The sequence below is a fragment of the Mustela nivalis genome, assembly GCF_964662115.1.
Source record: "Mustela nivalis genome assembly, chromosome: 2".
Lineage (NCBI taxonomy): Eukaryota > Metazoa > Chordata > Mammalia > Carnivora > Mustelidae > Mustela > Mustela nivalis.
In genome coordinates this window covers 107,809,421-107,833,268 of record NC_139021.1, presented here as the reverse complement: position 1 = coordinate 107,833,268, position 23,848 = coordinate 107,809,421, and the positions used below count along the sequence as shown (strand labels likewise).

Genomic DNA, 23,848 nt, shown 5'->3' with positions numbered 1-23,848 from the left:
CTCCTTTGTCTTTCTTCTTAGCACTCACAGTAGTTCTGTCTTGTTTGAATAATGGTTTGAACGATGCTGAATTCGGGTTATTTGTCAGACACATGTTGTAGGAGTAAGTGCCTGAGGTAATGCAGTCACCTGGAGTACAACAGACAGTGAGATTTCTTGGGTGATCAAGAAGAAAACCACACACACATACACTCTCTTGTTCAATACAAGGGCCTCTCCTTTGAACATAGCATTCATGACTAGAGCTTTCATTAACTTCTCTAATGGCACCTAAAGTGAAACATTTATGAATAAGTAAAAGAGGCTAAAACAGCCTCTTCTCCCTCTCCCACTCACCTTGCTTGTGCTCTTTCTCTGTCAAATAAATAAAATCTTGCAATAAATAAATAAAGTCATTTGCAAAAAAAGAATAATATCGAGAGTTGACTACAGCCAAATAACAGAGAGCTCCATGGGCACGAGCTACTGCCAGGGCACTGCTGTGCCCCTCAACATGCTTTTCCTTTTATTACACACTTAAATATCCAGTGTCTGTTGGAATTTCCAGATTAAATCAGGAAGCAAGAAAAATAAATAGGTTTTATGAACGTAAAGAAATGCAGAGGCTATGTAACTGAACAACATAAAAATAGATTACAATGACATTGATTTCTTAGATACCCAGACCCTGTTCTCATTCAGAGAATGCTTTTCTCCCTCAATTATGCATGTGGAATGCATGTAAAATACAATTTGGACCTTGCCATCTTCTGCAAAATATTTTCAAAGTAAATTGGTAGGTTTGGTTTCTCTACTCAATATAGGTTAAAATACATGTGGGTCTTTAAATAAAAGAACATGCCCAGATGCCTCCTTCTTGCCAATATTGCTTCTAATTTCTCCCACTGCCACTGAACATCAGGATGTAGCTGGTCACTCAGTGGGAGGTCCCCCTTCCCCCACTCCCCAAGTGGCCACAGCTGGGACCTCCATTCTCTCTTTAAAATAAATCTGCAGCCACTGGTATTTATTTGACCTAAGTGGGGATCAATCACCAGCATCTTTCTATAGGCATCTTTCTATAAAAGTAGGAAAATAGAAACAAAAAGAAGAAATTGTTAAGATCATTGTTAATAGAATAAAAACACCTGTGAGGCTGTGTATATACCAATGATTAAGAAAATAATAGTCCTCCAATGCATAACATGCAACTTCTCATCATTACAAAAAAAAAAAAAAAAAAAAAGCATAAAACCATGAACTGAATGTAAAGGAATGGGACTTAGATTAATTGCTGGACATTCTAGGGCGCAGACACCCCTGAATCTGTAATGTGGTTAATATGGGGAGAGGCCCCCAGACATCCTGTGCTCGGGTCCCCTCACAGAAGTGGTGGATCTCCTGGGTCCCACGTAGGGTTTGCAAAGAGTCCTGCTATCTGAGCCCTTTGCCTCTTGCTCTACCTAAGGAAACAAACTCACATTAAAGAAATTCTCAGAAATAGTTCAGCACATTGAAAAGGATCCAAAAGAAAATGTTGGAAGCTGATCCAAATGAAGTTTCATGGTAATTCTCCACAGCCCAGAAAAGAGGGTCACTCGCTATCGTCAGTCACGTGATGGGAAGAAGGCAGGCCAAGTTCAAAATACTCTTGCTAAGTATCTACAAAGACATAAGACACTAATTTTCAATGTTTCTAAGTGTTTTAAATTATAGCGTACTACATAAATATGGCCTTCATCTGTCATAACTAGGTAGATGCCCAGCTTAACTTCACAACCAAAGGGGTGTAGCAGCCGGTGGAGAACTTCAGCTTTGAGCTCTCAAAGCCAAGTCTCATCATGCCGTTGTGGTGGTTTCATGCAGAAACAAGTCTGTATGTGTGAGTAAGAGCCCTGGGGAGCTCGGGAGCTTGTACCCACATGCTTTCCCTTCCTGTCTTTCTCTTGCTGCCTCCTGTTCTTTTCCTTTAAATAAAAACCTTTCATGAATACAACCCTTGGAGTCCTCTCAGACACACCAAGTGGAGAAATCTTCGCATTTACCAAATACATATGCTGCATGGGAAGAGACGTTGTTATGACTCCGAGATTTAGAGTGTGAATGGAGACAGCATGCCTAAAGTGAATTTCTCTAAATATAAGTATGCATATTTCTGGTGCCATATCTTCAATAACATGAAAGTAATAAAAATAGAAAGAGAGAACACTCTCATCTCTCCATGAAAATACTTCTTAGTGTAACGTGGCTCCCTAAATCTGTTGAACTGGAAGACAGCACTGTTTTCTGACTTCAGCATTTTTCTCTTGTAGACTATTTTGTGCTCGGAAAATATGATTGGGATGGCTCCAATTATGTAATCTTAGAGTACATCTTTAAGTATCTTAAAATGTGTTGAACCTATTAAAACCAGTAAGAAGTTACAGAGCACCGATTATTAAGGAATGAGTCCTAGGACCTCAAGTAGGCTGGCATGGAGATCCTTTGTTTTTGTTTTTGTTTTAAAGATTTTATTTATTTGACAGAAATCACAAGTAAGCAGAGAGGCAGGCATAGAGAGGGGGGGAAGCAGGCTCCCTTCCAAGCTGAGAGCCCTATCTGTGGCTCAATCTCAGGACCCTGAGGTCATGACCTGGGCCAAAGGCAGAGGCTTTAACCCACTGACCCACCCCAGCGCGCCGATGCTTTGTATCTAATGCACGCACCAGAGATTCAAATGTAGATAAAATGCTTACATTATAGGGACTCAGAAGGGACTCTGGGAAGAGAGAGGATGTGGATGGCGGCTTGAAATCCAGCCTTCATTTGATGTCGTGGCAGAGAAGTAGAACTGAGGACCATCTCAGCCTGTACGACCTTGGACACATCAGTGAGTCTCTCTGTGCTGCTGGGCCTTGCTCAGAACATGCATGGCTTTGACATCTCTAAACTCCATTTCTTCTCTATAAATCTGTTGTATCACTGAATCACTGCCTTACTTTTTTCAGCAAAACTCTCCTGGTCTTCACTGAATCTTTCCAATTCTTGGGCATGGTCTTTCTTTCTCATCAGAGATCTACTGCAGCACATCAGTTGGTAAAAGCCTTAAGAAAAGCTGGCAGCAAGTATCTTTGTGAACAGTCCTTGCTTCCACTACTAGATCTATTAGCCAACCTCTGATTAAGCCCATTCAATTTAACAAATACCATTTAACAAAGAACACAATTTCAAACACTCAAATGTGTCATATTGGAGTGTGGAATGATTTCAGTTCAGTATTTCTAAACCTCCATTAAATCTGTTTTGTTAAATTGTCAGTCTTTCAGGAAAAGTCTTTGTTTGTGATATGATTTTGCAAATGAGGTAAAGGGCTGATTCCAAGTTTGAAGTTGTCTTTTGAAAACCTCAGCCTCCAATAATAAATTTGGCAATACTTATCTAACATTTTATATTCTTAAAGGTTCATTGATAAAGTAACTCAATAAATTGGTTATCTGCTCTGCCATTGTTATTCATGAGCAATTAGTTTTAATAGGAAATTGTGAACTTCCTGCTGGGAGAATGGGCCCTGCTGCTTTATTTTTTTTTTTTTTTACAGATTTATTTATTTATTTTAGAGAGAGGGAGAGAGCATCAAGCGGACTCCCTGCTGAACACCAAGCCAGACCTGGGACTGAACTCATGAACCTGAGATCATGACTTGAGTGGGAACAAAGAGTTGGAAGCTTACCCGACTGCACCACCCAGGTGCGCCCTCCCCCATTGCTTTCCTAAGCTTTTTATGCAGACTTGGGAATGGTCAGAGATGTGTGTAAAGAAGTAACTGCTTTCTAATGTTCTCCAATTTGAATCTGACTTCCCTTTAAAAAAAAATGACACATTATTTAACAGCTCTCAGTGCCTTTTGCACTCATACCATTGGCTGTCAATTAAATGCTGAAAAAAGACACCCTAAAGAAATGTCTATGTGTAGAGTAATCTTCACTTTAATGTTGTAGTATAGAGACATCAAATCCATTACAACAAACACTCCCACTTTTTTCATCTTTCTATTTCTCGTATTCAACACAGTTCATACTGTAGGTATGAAATAAATGCTTCCTGATAAATGATAGATAAAGTGCTACATGCTGGATGGCCCTGTTTTGTAAAGGGGCAGTGCAGCAGGTGGGTCAGCACGTGCATGCTAAGGCCAGACAGAGCTGAATTCAAGTCTGGCTGTGCCCGTTCCTAGCTGAGTGTTGGAGGGTGTTAGATGCTCCTTGTCTCCGTGAAGAGCAGAGTTTAGGGCCCTGCCTTACAAGTTCCTCCTGACCCATTCCATATTGGTTTTCTGTATTTTCTCTAGATAAGGCTTTGGGGCTTAAGAGCAACATGGCAAATCCTTTCCCCAACTATACCTATTAGGGATCACATCTGTCAGTAAAAATGTGTCTAAAAACAACGGCCAAATAAAAATAATTAAAAATCTCTAAGTATCAGGAGTTCTATCACCATATATCTGAAAATCTATCAGAAGTATTGGCATTTCATGGTTACTCAGTTTTCTTTATATTTAAGCCAAGTGGAAAGATGAGATGAAATCAATTATGTTATGTTACTAAAGATCATAGTAAAGTTGGAAAATATTAAAGGAATTAATCCACTTTCTGGACAAAATTAACCTGCTTCCTAAATTTATGAATCTTATGCAATGCAAATTACATATACTCTGTCATACGACCAAACTCCAATAAGTGTCCTAGAAGGTTGCTGATCCCGCATTTAATTCTGGCTGAGCTATTATCAGAAAGATCTCTCACATCATAAAATTGGTTTTACAGTTTACAGATTCAGTACTTTCCAAGAACAAGGATGCATCTGATAGAGAATATAGATTATGGTCGGTGCATTTATATTTTCTTTAATTTATTTGTTCCTCCTCTGATAGTTTAAAGACACATTTGCTAAACACACTACAAAAATCGTTTCATGTTTCCTGACTGACCCCGTCCTGTGTGATGCAGTCCCGGGCAGGGTATCCACGTGCCATCTTCCCACGAGCGAGACCTGCCTGCCGTCAGTGACCCCTGCCAATTCTTGGTGTGTGGGCGTCACCTCTTCCCCTTCTGGCATATCTACTAAGGTGCTATTCCTTCTTTTTTCAATAACATACACAGCGAATTTTTAGTAGGTTATAGAAAAGTAGATATTTTTCTTTCTAATAGGTTGATGTTCTGATCTTTCCAACCGGTCTCATCCTCGTATAATTTTTTACTCGCCTTCGTAGTCAGGTGTGACTATGAACAGACAGCTCTGTTGTCATTCTGAACCACGAATCGGATCACACCGAGCTCAGAAACCTCTGGAGACTCTCCTGTCTGTCCTCCTCCCCACCAAGGCCAGGCATACTTCGCAACGAGGTCCGTGTCTTGCCTCAAATCCCTCCATCCTCTTGTCCTTCCCTGAGCCCTGACACTCCGTCCCTTACCAAGGCCCGCCCTCCACCGTTACTCCTCTAAGATCAAAGTCCTCCTGGTCTTGGGAAAATTGAGAACTCTTTCCCAACAGCTTCTCTCTTCACCTGCTTTCTAGATGTCATTCTTCCTCACTCTCAGCTCACCCTTTGGTGTCTTTTCGCTTTATTTTGCAACCAGGAAATCCAGGACCCTTGCTCCCTCAGACCAGCAGCTCTGCACGCCTGTGGAGGCCCCCCTCCATTTTCCAAGGCACCACGGACAGAAGGATGAGTGACTATAACATACGTTGTGGTCAGAATGGGGATGGCTATCTTAGGGGACTTGTGATGTATTGAGCAAAGCTTGGAACTGGGTATAAACATGACTGCCTCAAGATTCCCTGTAAGGAAGCATGACCAGGACCTTCCCATGGTTCTCCCATAGCCAGCCTGGCTCTGCTTCCTGGAAAATCACCAACCTCCTGACCCTGAGAGTCAAATTCAGAAGCTCTTCTCTTCACTCATCTTTAGGAAAAAACAAACCTCTGTATACACAGTCATTGCTCTGAGCCTAGAATATACATCTTGGTCCAACCACAATCGCCCACTTAATGTATCAGTTCTCCAATGATGCCTTCCTGCAGGCTGATTTTTTCACTCTAAACCTGACGCAGAGCTGTGCCCTTGCAGACAACCTAGGGCTGGACTGCCCAGGCCTACTAGGTAAGTCCTAGGAGGGATTTGTCAGTCTGTCTTGGGTCCCCTTTAGTTCTTTCTTACAGAGGACGTGCCCCTCCATTCTTCCTGCAATGTGCATATTTCCTGTGGATTCCTCTGGACAGAACACCTGTGCGCATACACACACACATACTGCACACACTTGCACACACAGACACGTACACAACACAAATCCATATATGCACATTACACATAAGTATGTATAAACACGCACAGCACACACGTATGCACATGCACACAGACATGGTCATTGCACACATTCATTCTTCCAGCAAAAAGTTACTGAACCCAATGTGAATACAATATGAGCAAAATATGGTCATCACCCTAATGGAGTTTATGGCCAAGTGAAGGAGATGGCAAATCGCTGCAAAATAAAATCTCTCTTTGTCCTCTGTGACAACTGTAATGAAGGCCGAGTGCTCAGATGATGCCCCACGGAGAGACGTGCCAGGGCTAGGGGCTGAGAGCAGCTTCAGACCTGGAGGGAAGGGCACTTCAGGGAGAGGGAACAGCACATGCAAAGACCCAGTGAGATGAGGAAGCATATATTTAGTTTTTAGAATTGGTTTTGAAAGAATCACCAAGAGAAAAATCAAGACTCCAAACCCTACAAAAAAAGTAAATATATTTACCTTGGAAGTTGAGTCAAGAAAAAATCCCATTCATATATAAAGTCCTGGTTTTTTTTAATCATAAGATGATGATATTTGAAAAAACTGCACACCATTTTCTTTTCCGTTTGAAAAACTCTCACTTGATGTTTAAGTGCTGGCAAGTACCAGACTTCTCACTCTGCTGTTCCCTTTGATCACGTGAACTTTGGTTGCACTTGGCTTTCCGGCAGACACAGAACAGACAGATGTCATGCTTCCACTTTTACCTTCTCAAATCCTGAGAAAGAGCACATCCTAAAATACAAGCGCTGATGGCCGATGGACTAAATGTCACTCACAGACGTGGTTCAGTGAACAACCTTTAGAAACAAGTAAATAAAAAGTGCAATTGCTCTAAGTTTTATGGCTTCCAAAGCCTCTTTTTTATCCTGTATGATTCTCAATGGATCCGACAGAAAAGTGCTAGACACTTACAATACTTTTTTTTCCCTCTTGGAGTAAATAAGATGCTGGTGTTATTTTTAGACTATGGATTGAGTAATTCTAAAACAAAACAAAAAAAAAATGTAGAAGTGACACATGTTCAAGAAATGTAATCCAAAGAAGAGGGACATTGTGGGCTGGAAGCAGGGGTGTGATCTGGAAGGCAATAGGGGTTAGTAGCCTCAGAGCTTGTCAGTCAAATAGATATGGCTCTTCTGGGAGAAGACAGGTTTTCTCTGATTTTCCCCAAACCCAAATTCAGTTTCTGGTTAGAAGAACTAGACTCAGCCCCTGGTTATGTCTTTGTAGCTATGGCTATGCCCATGATTCAGTAATCCATGGATGACTGTGCCCTTCAGGCCATCCTTTGGAACACCAGGTCCTCTTTCTTCTGGGGAGCTTGCCCCCTTGACCAGCCTGTGAACTTGCTCCATAGCCCCAGGGTAGAGGAGACTCCCTGTCCCTTGTCTCCTGTTCTCATGGTAGTTGTGCTGGGTCTGTCCCTGATGCTGACCCTGACCTTCAGCTTCCTATGTTCTGCCCAGGTCCTCAATCCTTGTAGCTTCATCTTCCAGATGCCAACCCTCACTTCCTGTGTGGACCACGTTGACCTTCTGCCCTTCCTCTGAGTCTTCAAGGCTCACTGCTTACGTTATCAGGTCTTTTGTTGTCAAGGACTGTTCATTCCAGACTTCATTTCACCCATTCAGACCTGACCTCTTGTCCATTTGCTTGGGTTCTGAGGGCATCCCAGAACCTGACCATCTTCTACATGGTACTTTTCCCTCTTTCTGTAAGATTCCTTTCAGAAATGTCTGAGACTTTTGTTGTTGTTTCCTTGGGTCTTCCAGAGTTCCTAAGTCCAACCCACTTGGGCAATGGACATATTGGAAAAATCCATCCCACTGATGAGCAGTCCAGTGCTGGCTCCATTTCTCAGCAGAGCTGCCACTGACTCATTAAAACACACACCTGTCTGTTCTCTTATGTGGTGAGCCTGTCACGGGCACAACAGTCTCAGTAACACACCTCACTGCCCATGACTATGTGATTCCTTCTAGGGTGCTAAGTCTGATCCCTCATCAAGTGCTTTTCTTCTGAGATGTGGCGAAGCAAGTCAGAGGTCAGTGTTCTGAGCTGAGGCCAGGAAGCAAAGCCAGAGGCTGGGTTCCCCAGCTTGCAGACGTAGGTGATGAAAATCTCAGAGAACAAGGGCTTTCAGAGGAGTTGGTTGAGGAGGGAACTGTTCAAGGATCCAGCAGGATCTTACTATCTACATAGTTTCGAACCCCAGGGTGTTAATTGTTAGGGCACCACCGAGGTAATAACTACTCCCCCACTTCATGGCATGAGGAACCCCGGTGGCCTGTGTAGAAACCCCCTTTGTTTCACTTTATTTTTCCTTACCACCACCAAGTCCCACTGTAGTCACTTTAGTGTTAATGACTCGTAAAGTGTAGATGCTCCCAGCACTCCTTGCACACACTGACACACTTCCCTACATCATACCCACAGCTGTGTGTGCTTTAGTGTGCAAAATAGCATTGCGTTTTGCTATGAATTTTATTGTTTCATACTTTTTTTTTTATTAATGTGATGGCTTTTTAGCTTATTTCCATTACTTCAGCTGTTCTAACTCCTTTCTGAGGTCACAGGGTATTCGTGGATCATTTTACACTTTGAGTTCTCTAATAGTGGATGCTTTGACTCTTTGCTTTCACTAAGAACACTGTGATGAACACGATGGACCTGCTAAAGAACTTTTAATATGAGGAAGATGCACTTTTGGCCAAGTTAGCCATAAAGTTGAGTGCAAGTGATCTACTCACATGACTCTGCTCCATTGGATTTCAGGAGCAGAATGGAGCAGTTCCGACAGTGCTTTCAACGTCTTGTGCACAGGGAACCAGCAGGGTTAACCTGACTTGGTTAATATACATAGTACCCTAATACACAGCCTCAGAAGTTGCTGCTGGGACACCTTTATCCATAACCATCATGAAGTGCTCAGTAATGCTCTAGCAAACCCAAAATGTCAACGTCTTTTCTTGCTGACTTGACAGCACAGAAGAACATGCAGTAATTAGACTTCAGAAATCTGAAGCATACTTACATTTGTTTTGAACCTTGGAGGACACTTAATTCGCACACTTTAATTAGATAACATGCTTCTTTTGGGGAAAAGACAAATATTTACTTCTTTTTATTTTTTGGAGGGATTATTTTATTTATTTATTTTTTACTTTTTAATTTTTATAGGTATTTACTTCTTGATGAATCATTAATGTCTAAGAACTTCACATGTCCAATTTAGGGATTCTAAGAATACAGACATACATTGCCTAATGCAATGGGTGATTATCAGGACCTCTGGGCTTTCGAAAGTGGAGTATCCTCAGGACACAGGAGTAGCTTGGGTCTTCCAGAGTCACCTGAAGGGACTGACATGGCCTTTGGGAGATCCTCACATGAACAGACTCCTATGAACCATGGGCCGCCAGTGCTTTCCTTTCTCTACTGGAACAAGATATTTTAGGCCTATGTCACTCTTGAGCTTGATGTTTGGCAGCCCAGAGACTGGCTCAACTCCCTGTTTTGTTTTGTTCTTGTTCTTTACAATGAATTTTCTATCTGTATTTAAAAATAAAAATTTTAATAAAAGTACAAATTACCAACTTCCATAATCTGACTATTGTGGATAATGCTGCTATTAACATCGGGGTGCATGTATTTCTTTCAATTAGTATTTGTGTCTTCTTTGGGTAAATGCCTAGTAGTGCAGCTGCTGGGACGTGAGGTGGTTCTCTTTCTAACCTTCCGAGGAGCCCCCAGACTCTTCTTCAGGGTGATTGCATGAGTTTGCCTTCCCACCAGCGGTGCAAGAAGATTCCTCTTTCTCCACATTCTCACCAATACCTGTTCTTTCTTGTGTTAATTTCAGCCATTCTGACAGGTGTGAGGCAACACCTCATTGTGGTTTTGATCTGCCTTTCCCTGAGGGTGAGGGATTCTGGGCGTCTTTCACGTGTCTGTTGGCCATCTGTTTGTGTTCTTTGGAAGGATACCTATTCATGTCTTCTGCCCATTTCTAATTGAATTATTCACTTTTGGGTACCGAGTTTTGTGCATTCTTTATATATTTTGGATACTAGCCCTTTCTGAGGTGTGTTCCACAGATTGCTCTTTAGTCTGTTGATTGTTCCTTTTTTATCTTGATGAGGTCCTGTGGGTTTTTTTTTTTTTTTTTTTTTTTTTGCTTTTGTTTCCCTTTCCTCAGGACACACATTCAGAAAGAAGTTGCCACAGCCACTATCAAAGAGGTTACCGCCAGTGTTCTCTTCCAGGATTTTTACAGTTTCAGGTCTCACATTCAGGTCTTTCATCCATTCAGAACTTATTTTTGCATGTGCTGTAAGACAGTGGGCCCATTCCATCCTCTTGGAGGCAGCCGTCCAGTTTTCCCAACACCAAGGGGAGGTGGGTGGAGGGATGGGGGAAATAGGTGATGGGGGGTACAGAGTGCACCTGTTGTGATGAGCACTGGGTTTTGGGTAGAACTGTTGAGTCACTAAAGTGTACACCGGAAATGAGTATCACACTGCATGTTAACTGATAGGAATTTTAAAATGTAGATGATCTACTTAACTTGGCAACAGCTGGTTAAAAGTGGGAGCAGATGCCTCTGAAGGATGAGGTATGAGATTCTCCATCAGGCCACATCAGTAGGGTCCCTCTCATTGTGTGCCCAACACAGAGGCTGGGCATCCACCATCTTGTGTTTGTCATAGGTACCATCTACACTGTCTTACTAATGTTACCTGACTTCTCTTGGAGTAATATGAGTGCCTGATGCAGAGGCTAACATAACGGGAGTGTGTGCCATGAAGAAAGGGCCAGGGGGTCAAAAGACTCAGGCTTGTGGGTCAAGAATTTCAGTAACAAGTTATGTGACCTCATATGAGTTACTCCACTTCTCCAGCATTGGTAATCCTTTGTAAAGTCAAGGGATTGGACTGATCGCCATTTTTCAAACCATACACTGCTGTTCACAAAAAACTAATAGGTAGCCCATAAAAAAATTAAAAAGGAAACAATGAAAATTTTCTTCTAAAATGCATTTTTAAATATAGGCTTACAAAAACATAAGTAAGCAAAATAAGCTTATTTTTCAGTCTTTTAGCCTGCCAACTTTATCCTGAAACTTCCCTAATTTATATCTGCAGGTTGTAACTATGTAAGAATTAACATGTCTAAATCCACACCTTTGATCCCCCTACCCCTGTTCCCTGTTCCCATTCCCACTTCCAGATGTTAAACCATCAACCCAGCCACTCAGGCAGAAACTTCTGCAATATATTTGGCTCATTATTTCCCCAGATGTATCTATACTGTCAGCTAATTCTTTCTCACTATCAGTTACCCAGCTGTGTAAAAAATGACCCCAAAGCTTCGTAGCTTAAGAAAACAAACACTTCGTTAGCTCACAGTTCCATAGGTCAGCAGTTTGGGCCAGATGCAACTGCATGGCTCTTCTCTTGGCCTTGCAGAATGCACACCAGTGGCAGCATTAGCTGGGGGGTTGGCTAGTGTCTGGTGGTGCCTAAGCTATGACAACCTGTATCTGCTATATATGGCCCAATCATCTGCAAGGCCAGCTTTGGCTTCTTCCTGTGGCAGTCTAAGGGCAGCAAGAAAGGGCAAACACCATGGAGAAGGTACATTCCAAGTCCTTGTCTGCATCGTACTTGACAAAATCTTGTTGTTCACAACATGTCAGCTGGCCAAGTCCAGAGTCAGAGAGGGGCCACAGAAGAGTGTGGATAGATGAGGGGCCATTGGAGGCCACTGCTGTGACCCTCTTTCCCCCAACCCAAAGCAAATCCCAATGTCTGCACTTTCCGTACCCACTGGCTTCTCTGGAATCAAGCCCCTCTCATCTCTCACTCGGAGATTGTAATAGATTCCTACTAACTTGTCTGTCCAGTTCTTCTCTCAGATACCCCGAACAGGTTTTCCAAGGACAACAGAGAGATTATTTAAAATGTAAGCAAGGTGGTCTTGTTCCCTGTCAAGAATCCCTCCAAGATTTCTTATTTAATTGAGAATGTGACGTAGATGAATTCCTCGGGCGGAAACATCTCCGCAGCTTTGTCTCCACTTACCTGTGATGCTCGTCTTCCTTTCCCTCAGCTGTTGTCAGGGATGCCCATCTTTTAGTTTCGCAGAGAATTCGGGCTCTTCCCAGCGATACGTTATTCCATTATCATTCACGCACCCCCACCCACAATGTTCTTCCCTGAGCCTTTGCATGACTTAGCTCCCTCTTGGATCTCATTAAAGTGGGATTCTTCAATGACTTTCTTTCAAACCTGGTCTGTTTCTTTTGAAGCTCTCTGTGCATCACAGTTTTTTTTTGTGTGTGGGTTACTTTTCCACTTACCTGTTAGCTGTTAGACAGTAGTTTGTGGGCACAGGAGGACAGGGTTATGGCTTTTCGTATTCTCACTGTTTAGCTTGTTGTGCTTATACGTAGTAGAAACTCAAGAAATCTCTGTACAATGATCTCTCCAAACTCAAAGCAGCATTATCCACATGGCTAAAAAGTGGAAATATCCGATATGCCCGTAAACTCATGAACGTTGAATGGATACAATATGGTACACACATATGGAGGAATCTTGTTCCACAATAAAAAGGAATGAAGTAGTAACACATGCCACAGTGTGGATGGACCTGAAACATGACACTAGTGAAAGATGCAGACCACAGCAAAACCAGACCCTACATCTCGTAGGATTCCATTCATACGAAATTTCCAGAATAGGCAAATCTGTGGAAACAGAGGCTAAGTAGTGTGAGTGCTGGGAGACAGGGAAAGGCTGCTCATTATATGGAACTTCTTTTTGGTGGGAAATACTCTAAAATTATATAACCGGTGGAAATGCACAACTCTGCTAATTCACTAAAAAATTAAATGTGCACTTTATGTGGGAGGATTTTATGATATGTGAATTATATTCTTCAAAATTGATTTAAAAAATAATTCTTAGAAAATGAAATAAAATCAGGTGCAATAATGTTCACACTGATCCCGATTTTGGGGGGCACAGGAGAGGAACAGCTATTTCAAAACTTCTTCAATTTCTGTGCATTATCTTTTTCATTTAAGAGGTAAAACTGTAGAAAGAGTTGTGAAACCAGAAGCAGGAGGAGTCAACTTCAAACTCCTTTGGTAAAGATGTTTTCGTTAAAGAAAAGTTAAAAAATCAGGGGATGTGGAGAAAGGGGAATCCTCTTACACTGTTGGTGGGAATGCAAGTTGGTGCAGCCTCTTTGGAGAACAGTGTGGAGATTCCTCATGAAATTAAAAATAGAACTTCCCTATAACCCTGCCATTGCACTCCTAGGTATTTACCCCAAAGATACAGATGTAGTGAAAAGAAAGGCCATCTGTACCCCAATGTTTATAGCAGCAATGGCCACAGTCACCAAACTGTGGAAAGAACCAAGATGCCCTTCGATGGACGAATGGATAAGGAAGATGTGGTCCATATACACTATGGAGTATTATGCCTCCATCAGAAAGGATGAATACCCAACTTTTGTAGCAACATGGACAGGACTGGGAGAGATTATGCTGAGTGAAAGAAGTCAAGCAGAGAGAGTCAATTATCATATGGTTTCACTTATTTGTGGAGCATAACAAATAGCATGGAGGACATGGGGAGATAGAGAGGAGAAGGGAGTTGGGGGAAATTGGAAGGGGAGGTGAACCATGAGAGACTATGGAAAACAATCTGAGGGGTTTGAAGGGGTGGGGAGTGGGAGGTCGGTTTACCAGGTGGTGGGTATTATAGAGGGCACAGATTGCATGGAGCACTGGGTGTGGTGCAAAAATAATGAATACTGCTATGCTGAAAATAAAAAATAAATTTAAAAAAATTCATGGAATTTTAAACCTCGAATTCACCCTAAAGAATATTCCATCATAAAATGCAATGTCTTGGAATATATTTTAATTAGCTATGCAAGTTTGCATGCACACATATGCGCACACACACATACACACACACACATATTCTGAGTTCATTTCATCTGTGCAAGAACCAGGCAAGACCCTGCCAGCCATTTCCAAGTCCTGACATAGGTGTGGAAATTGGCCTTTTCTATCATTGTGAAGATGTATCTTGGCTGTCAAAGAACTAAACATTATTTATTTTAACCTGCCTGAAACTTAAAATAATTTGAGTTTGCAAACTGAATGTGCTCTAATTCCCTTCTTAGTCAAATGAGGAAAGTCAGCCAGTATGTTTGAGACTGACCTTAGGTGGCACAGTTAAAAACCACACTCCAGTCTGCAGGCTTAATTTTCCTTGCTCTTCCTCCTGAATTTTATTACCCTTCAGTTGTCATTTCCGATCTCTAGTGTGTTGTGATAATACCCTCCTCTGGAATATGCTTCCACTAGAAACTTTTTGGAACTGTGAAAAAGGAATTACTTATCATGATCGTTCACTCATTAATGTCACATTTTTGTTGATACCTGATGTTGAAGCTACTCTTAGCATCCAGAGTCTTGCCACTCAAGAAAAATAGCCACCAATCCACACCATTCCTTTCAGAAAACTCTTTTCCTAAGAAGTGTGATAATTGTATTTCTCACTGCCCATATTCTTTTATGTGTTCTATCCTATGCTTAGGAATTTAAAAAACACGTACATAAACAAAACAAAACAAACCACACATACACACCCACCCACCCACACACACACACATATATATATATAAAATATAAATATAAAAAACCCTCTGAGATAAAACTCTGCTTTAGCTAGTAACCTTGGATTAGACAATTCTGCTAATAGTTTGTTACATGACTATGTGGCAATCAAAGGAGACAGTAAGATACCCGAGCTCTTCAAGCTGTGTTGGATCCCTACACTTCCCCAATTTAACCAGGATCCTCCATGCTGACAGGACAACCCATTCTGCTGGCATGAGCCTTGCCTCCCTCCTTGACTCATGAGTCCTAATGACAAAAGCCCCTTGAACTCACAATCTGACTTGCCCTGTTGCTTCAAACAGCCCAACTGAATGAGAGTCAGGCATGTAAGATGCAATGTAACTAAACAATGAGATCTGTTAAATGTGAATTGGGAATATGAATATAAAGATATTTGAATGTGAAACTGAACAGAAGTTTACCTCGATAAAAAACTGATGACCTGGCTTTGGTCCATAATTCTTCTTATTGGAAGGAAGACAGCTGGTGATTTATGAAGTAATTTGATGTGCCATGCAACTTACAAATCGTGTTCTATTTAATCTTCACATTAAAGTGTGAGGGAAGTGTTGCTCCATCTGTGAACCAGATGAAGACTTAGAGGATCGCGAAGTTGTAATAATTTATTGAGATTATATAATTTGTGAGATTCAGAATTACATTTTAAGATATACCTTATCATATCATTTCTATAATAGCAATTATTCTCCTAGAGTTCTTCAAACTTAGAGAAATACATAGAAATTCAGTTGAGATCATCTCACAGTAATTTATTGAGGACAGATGATAATACGGATCTTTGGGGAATTGAAAAGATTGTTAAGGGAAAGAAAATTGGTAAACTGCATTTTTTTCCCTGAAACTAAATGCTTTTCTTGCCCTCAGAGCTAGGCATAGGTTTAAAAAGCAAGTGTATTATTGTCTGTCTCTGCTTCTCAGAGAAGCATGAAAGGCTTCCAAAATTTAAGGCAAAATATCAGAAAACCTGATATTATAAGATGTCTTGGCTCCAAAGTTTTGTTACTGCCATTTTGATGCAATTCATGTGTTGAACATGCTGCTTCCACATTTATGACAAGCATACAAAACTTTAATCAAAATTATCTCAAATTTGAGTCTCATAAAAATATTCACCTAATTAATACCATCTTCCTTGATGCTATAGATAAAACCTTTCCAATTTCTAAACTTTTTTTTACTAAATGTATTTTCAGTGGTTCCTATTCCTTAATTAATACTTCAGAAAAAAACTTGATTTACTGTTCAAAGTTTACTAAGTCTATCTTATGTCAATGTGTATTTTGTTTTGCACACAGTTGTTAACTAACTATCCAAGATCTTAAACATTACAACTTTGTCAAAAATATTTTTGTTATCTGTCCATATTTTACCAAATAAAACTTCTTACCATGTCAAGTTTTACGTGCTATCAATATTTTGGGGGAGATTCTTTCTACCAAGTGTGTTTTTTGGCATTTTATTATTGCTATTTTCAATACTTCCAAGCTATATGATTCTTCAAAAATATTTTTACTTATAACTCTCAGTTTGGGGGTTTGTTGATTACTTCAATCATAATATTTACTAAGAAATGGTTAAAAGTTTTGGATGTAATTATCATCATGTTTTCATGATAGACATTTCAAAAGTTCAAAAAATGATTATCCTTTGGCTTAATAAGAGAAAAATCATTCCTGGATTCATGTGAGGAAAAAAAAAATCTTACAGCTTTAGTAATTACAAAATAAGAATGCTAATTTCAAGAAATATTACAAACACCATTATCATTTGGTCTATTGTGAAAGACTAATTATTCATTTAAGTAAAATAATAGGTATTAATTTCACATAACCTTAGTAGAGATATAAATCCTATATATTATTTCTAAATCATGTATTTTTTTATTATGGCCAAATATACATGACACATACCATTTTACCATTTACTATAACATCTGCCATTTTAATTATTTTTTTAAAAGTAGACTCCACACCCAGCATAGAGCCCAACACAGGACTTGAACTCACAGTCCTGAGATCAAGACCTGAATTGAGCTCAAGAGTTGGACACTTAACCGACTGAGCCATCTAGGCATGCTGTTAACCATTTTTAATTGTACAATTTAGAAGCATTAACTTTTATAATGTTAATCACCATGACCCATTTCCAGAACTTTCTCTTCATTCAGGACACTCCACACCCATTAAGCAGCAACTCGCCATTTCCCCCTTCCCTCAGCCTGAGGTAACCTTTTTCCCGCTTTTTGTCTCTATGCACTTAGTTATTCTTGGTACATCCCATAAGCAGATTCATGTAATATTTGTTCTTTTGTGTTTGGCTCATTACACTTACCGTAATATCCGTAATATTTTTGAGGGTCACATACAGAGCGTGTGTCAAGATTTTATTCTTTTTTTAAGACTGAATAATATTCCATTGTATGCAGACACCGTATCTATTCATGCATTCCTCTATTGATGGACACTTGTGTTGTTTTCAGCTCTTGGCTACCGTGAATAGTAATACTGCTGTGAATGTTGGTGTATGAGTACCTGTCTGAGTCATTGCTCTCCATTTGGGGAGGGGATGGTGAATACCTAGAATTGGAATTGCTAGATCCTATCATCCAGCTTTTTGAGGAACTAACAATTTCACACAGCAGCTGTGCCATTTGAAAGTGCACATGGACTTCTGGTCCTCCATGTCCTTACCGAAGCTTGTTGTCTTCAGCGTTTTTGAGAATAGCCACCCCACTGAGTGTGAAGTGGCATCACATTGGGTTTTGCCTTGCATTTCTCCAATAATGAGTAATTTGAGCCTTTTGCATGTGCTTTTTGGCTATTTGTGTATCTTCACTGGTGAAGGGTCTGTTCAAGTCCTTGCCCATTTTTTTTTTTTTAAATTGGGGCTCTTCGTTTTTTTATTCTTGAGTTGTAATATTTGTATATTCTGGATATTAACCTCTTATAAAATATATCATTTGAAAATATTTTCTCCCATTCTATGCTATTTTCCCCACTCTTGCTAATGTCTTTGATGCACAAAGTTTTTAAATTTGATGAGGTCGAATTAATTTTCTCTTCTTGCCCATGGCTTTGGTGTCCTTCTCCCTGAAGTACCAAATCCAAAGTCATGAAGACTTTTCCTTATGTTTTCCTTTATGACTTTTATAATGTTAGCCTTTACATTTAGGCCTCTGATACATTCCAAACTAATGTCTGTATATGGTATTAGGTCAGAACTCAAACTCATCCTTTACCATATAGGTATCCAGTTTTCCCAGGACCATTTCCTCAAAAGACTGTTTTCTCCCCCATTGAATGGTTTTGGCACCTTGCTAAAAATAATTTTACAATACATGTATGAGTTTATTTCTGGGATCTCTAGTCCATTCATTTGTATTTCCATCTTTATTCCAATACCATGTTGCTGTGATTACTGCAGGTGTAGAATACGTTTCAAAATCAGGAAATGGGCGCCCGCCAGTTTTGTCCCTCTTTTCCAGGATGTTTTGGCATTTCAGGTTTCCTTGATTTTCAGCAAAGTGAGCTTTGTATTTGCTCATGTACTTACCTTCACCAGAGATTTTTATATCTTCCTATGGGTTCTACTTGCTGTCTAATGTTGTTTTATTTCCATCTGAAGGATATACTATTTTTTTAAAGATTTTATTTATTTATTTGACAGACAGAGATCACAAGCAGGCAGAGAGGCAGACAGAGAGAGAGGAGGAAGCAGGCTCCCTGCTGAGCAGAGAGCCCAAGGCAGGGCTCGATCCCAGGACCCTGGGCTTCAACCCACTGAGCCACCCAGGCACCCCGGATATACTATTTTTTGTGGTGAGGTCTGTGGTCAGGGATTTTATCAGATTTTGTTTATCTGAAAGTGTCTAATTTCTTTAATTGTTCCCTCAAAAATAAAGGACAATTTTGCTGGTTACATAATTCTCAGTTGACAGCATTCTTCTTTCGGCTTTCTGAACATACCATCCCACAGCCTTCAGATCTCCAAGGTTTCTCATATGAAATTGCCTGGCAATCTTCCTGAGGATCCCTTGCATATGATCACTCATTTCTCTCTTGCAGCTTTCTCTCTTAGCCTTTGTTTTTTGATAACTTTATTAGTGTGTTTCAGTGTGACTATCTTCGGGTTTATTCAACATGGAGTTTGTTAAACTTCTTAGGCTTACATTATTTATGTCTTTAATCCAATTTGGAAAAATTTTTACATCATTTCTTCAAATGCTCTTTCTATCCCTTTATCTCTCTTGTCTTTTCCTAGGACTCCCATAATTCTTACGCTGGCTTGGTTGAGACTGTCCCACACAATATTGATTCTCTGTTTATTTTTCTGTTTTATTTTTCACCCTACTGAAAGCTTAAGGTGCTCTCAGATCCTTTCTAAGCATACATCTTTTCTGGGCATGGACATGGTTTTCTAATTTCTCCCCTTATATGTGGTTGCTTTTGAATATTCTAATTTCCAAAAAAGTCACAACCCAGCTTCTCTAGGCCTTAGATGGTTTATTCTATATCTCCACTTGTAATCTCTTGCTCCAGGCATCTGTGAGTATAGTTCTCCTAGATTTTACAAACAGTTCCCATTACTTTTCCTGCTTGTGTTACAAGTTATGCAAGATGGGAATGAATGCCTTGCATCAGCCTTTTGGGTATAGCAGATGTATGAAATTACTTGGGAAAAAAGTATGTTCCTCTAATTTAAGGGGAAAATTGGGAACCAGGTTGCTACCAGCTTAAGACCAAGACTATTACCAGGTCAGGCAAGGGATAGGGTTAGATGACTATTGCTTGGTTTCTACAAACTTTTACTGTTTTCAGAGCTCTTATGAATTGATTCATACAACTTCTGACGTGAGCATGTGTGTGTGTGTGTGTGTGTGTGTGAGTCTTGGTGTGTGTTATATGTAGAAATCAGTCCTTGGGACTTTCTACTTTGCCATTTTGCTGATAACATTGCTATATTTTTTAAAACCTAAGAAATGTTTACAGATAAACAATGTCCTTGAATATTTTTTTCTGCTCCATTTTTTTTAACTGATAAAATTTTTTATTTCACTTTTGAATTTTTACACTTTTCCTGACTATTCCGTGTTAAGGTGGAAACTAGAACTGTTTAAAAGACATACACAAATCTAGTACATCAATAACCGGGGACTTTTCTTTTCTTTTCTTTTTTTTTTTTTTTTTTTTTTGCTATACTATTTTCACAACCACAGGAGTGCTTGCTAGGCAATATAACCGTCACAGAAGCAAACGTGAGGCAGAATACTGGTAAGGAAAAATGAAGCAAGAAAGAGCTACCAGATATACAGACAGGCTCGTTCCACATTCACTACTGCATTTTCAAGTGCCAAGTATTAACTGCACATTTTTGTTCAGCTAGAAAGGGGGGAGGGTTTATTTTTTGTTTTGTTTTTTTCTTTTTTCTTTTTTTTTCCCTTTTTTTGGGTTTTAAATCAGTGCATGAATGTTTCTTTTCTCATTTCAGCAGATGGACAAACAGGCGGACACTACGGCTACATGGAATGTTCAAGGGAGAGGGGGTACTGTGAGACTGGTAGGCCTGGCTATTCTGGACTCTCCCCACTGTGGTGTTCATGCAACTTCCCTGCATTATAGGGTCTTGTTCAAACAGGTCTGTGAACTTGGCTGAAGGAGCACACTTGGGAGAGCTGGTGACAGGTACTAACAAGCATTATCAGGGCTGGCTGCAACACAGGGAGAAATCATGGGTATTTAAAAACACTTTTTTGACTCAGATCTCAGTCTGACTGAAGAGCAACGAGCGTGCTGAGAAATCAGAGGAAGCCAGAACTATGTGCTGGCTCTTCTCAACTTCCCTGAAGTGAGGCCTGCGGACCAAAGTGCTTGCCATCTTCGCTCATCCCCCTCCAGGCCCCCGCCCTGCCCCTAAAGGTGTTCAACAACAAACAGAAGACAGCAACAGAACTGAAAAGGAAAAAAAATGTAAAGAAGCAGGACAGACACTTCAAGAGGGAAAATAAAAACCAAGGTCAACAGTCAAAAAGGACAGTGGGAAAAATGTCTCGATTTCAAAATATAAAAGCCCCAAGCTATGAAGCACCCAAAGACTTGAATACTTCTTAAGTGAAAGGCAATCTCTACAGAACATGACTCTGAAAGGTATTACCCAGGAAACAGATAAGGCCATTCATAAGATACATGGCTTTTCTCTTCTTTAGGTCTTGGTTACAAGGAAAACAGATTCCACTAATGGAGCCCAAGTTGCAAATCAGTACGATGGCTGTGGGGAAGGGGTGTTAGTCACGGGGTCTAGGAGCACTGGGCCTTTTCACGGTGTCAAAACCCAATTATCTGCCACAAAGAGTTTCCATTTTAGGCTTCGAGTTTACGGAGAGGAAGACACTGTGGACATCTGCAGTCATGAACTTTTGAGTGGCAACAGCTCAAACTGGCCAAGTGTCTGTACTTCCCCCCCAAAACAGGCAGAACTACTGTGAGTTGCTGTCACAGGAAGGGGTCTCAGTCTGCGTCCCAGCGTCACAATATAATCTCTATAACTTTCTGTACAACTTTACAATGGAACTGTTATTTCCATGACTAATTTGATTATCAGTTTAAACTTTCCAAAAAGTTACACATAATTTAGGTCTAGTTTTTCTACCAGTAAGAGTTCTGCTAAGTTACAAAACCCCATAATCACAGTGTTCAGTTTAAAAAAAAAATCAGCACACAGTAATCCTGTCAATGTTAATCAAAATCAAAACTTCAGAATGCCGTGGCATTTATGTGACCAATCTGAGTATTAGATACACACACCAGCTGTTTATCCCATGGACCATTTTGCTAGGCTGAGGCTGTGAAAAATTGAAAGTCGCCGCAGGACTTTTTTTTTTTTTTTTAATCGCACAAAGGGATATATGTGGAGGGTACAGAGTGACACTGAGCAGATCACGAAGCACAACAGACATTAGTTCTCTCCCTCCCCAGCATCTCCTTCATCTCCCTGGTTTTCCGACGTCCACAGAGTGAGATTGTCCCTAAGCAGCTGCATGATCAGGGTGCTATCTTTGTAAGACTCCTCATTCAGCGTATCCAACTCAGCAATTGCTTCATCGAATGCCGTTTTTGCCAGGCTGCAAGCCTTTTCAGGAGAGTTTAGAATCTCATAGTAGAAGACTGAGAAATTCAGTGCCAGGCCAAGTCGAATTGGGTGTGTAGGCTGCATTTCTTTCTTACTAATTTCAAATGCTTCCTGGTAAGCCTGCTGGGAGTTCGACACAGTGGTTTGTTTATTATCCCCAGATGCCACCTCAGGAAGATATCTAAAATAATCGCCTTTCATTTTCAAGTAGAACACCTTGCTTTCCGGTTGTGTAGCACTGGGAATAAGATATTTGTCCAACAGCTCCAGAACGTCATTGCAGATGTCCTGCAGCTCGGCCTCCATCTTCTCCCGGTACTCTTTGCCCATCTGCTGCTGCTTCTCATTCCTCTCTGTTTTCTGCTCAATGCTGGAGATGACGCGCCAGGAGGAGCGGCGGGCGCCCACCACGTTCTTGTAGGCGACAGAGAGCAGATTTCTCTCCTCCTTGGAGAGTTCGTGCCCCTCTTCCGTGACGGCCTTCATGGCTGCGGCCATGTCGTCGTAGCGCTCGGCCTGCTCGGCAAGTTTGGCCTTCTGTACCAGCTCACTTTTATCCATGGTCGTTCCCGGGGGAGGGCAACAGGAGGAAAAGACGCTTGTGAGCGAAGCTCCGAGCGCGGTGACCGCTTCCTTCCCAAGCCCACTCCTCAGGCGGCAGCGGCGGCGGCTGCACTGGCGGCGACGGCAGCAGCTACCCCGGCTCCGGAATCAGCGGCGGCGGTGGCGGCAACTCCACTTCCCTCTGTTCCATTTTTATTCCCTTCTATTTGGACTCTAACTGCACATATACCGGGAACTTTGGGTAAGTCCCACGTGTCTCTCCTGTTCTTTTCTATTCTTGGTTTTCTCTGTGTTATACTGTGGACATTTTCTATTGACCAGTTCAATAATCTTAGTCTATCCAATCCTTTCTTAAAACCATCCATCTTGTTCTTAATTTCACATACATATTTTTCAGTTATAAGCTATGGCTTTTGCTTATATATAATGTCTAAATCTCTGGTAAAAATTCTCATTCATTTTGTGTCCATCTTTCTCTTTTTTTCTTCAGCATATTAATCACAATTATTACAATGTCTGCTAAGGTTATTTTCTGGATTATCTGTCAGGCTTGCTTTTTAGAGTTTTATTATCTTGTTTATTTCTTGCTGGTTTTAGCCATACTGTATTACCTCCTTGCATGTCTTGTAATTTTTAACTGCATGCAACATATTTCAGACAAAAGAACCTTTGAGGGTCCAGATGGCATCTTCCACCACTTGTCCATCTCCCCCATTAGGCAAAAACAGTAAGTGGTTGGTAACATCCATCTAATCTCTAAATTTCAGCTTAGGTAAGTTTCAGTTTCCCTCTCCTTCATCTCTCCTTTTCAGGTGGGGCCCTCAATAGCTTCTAATTGAAATATTCATGGGTCTTCCAACAACATAGCCTTAAAGTGGATATTCTAGAATTTAAAAGTACAATATCTAAAATGAAAACACAGAAGATGAGTTTAAGAGACCCACTTTTGTCCTCTAAAGATTTTCAGCTCAGTCTTTAGTCTATCAGCCAACAGCTTCGACATTTGACAAGTGGAATTCCATCTGATTTTAGATTAGATATAGACAGAGAAAGAACATCACTCCCATCCTTAAAATAAGAAAAAAGCTATAAAGCTGAAAGTTGACTAATTTCTATGAGACC

The 23,848-nt window shown here is 40.6% G+C and overlaps 1 pseudogene across 1 annotated transcript; it reads right to left on the bottom strand.

Moving 5' to 3' along the window:
- Positions 1 to 20,416: 20,416 nt before the first annotated feature.
- Positions 20,417 to 22,902, bottom strand: LOC309859787 (14-3-3 protein beta/alpha pseudogene; annotated as a pseudogene). The gene has a single exon. The product of its transcript is annotated as a 14-3-3 protein beta/alpha pseudogene (transcript).
- Positions 22,903 to 23,848: the final 946 nt, after the last annotated feature.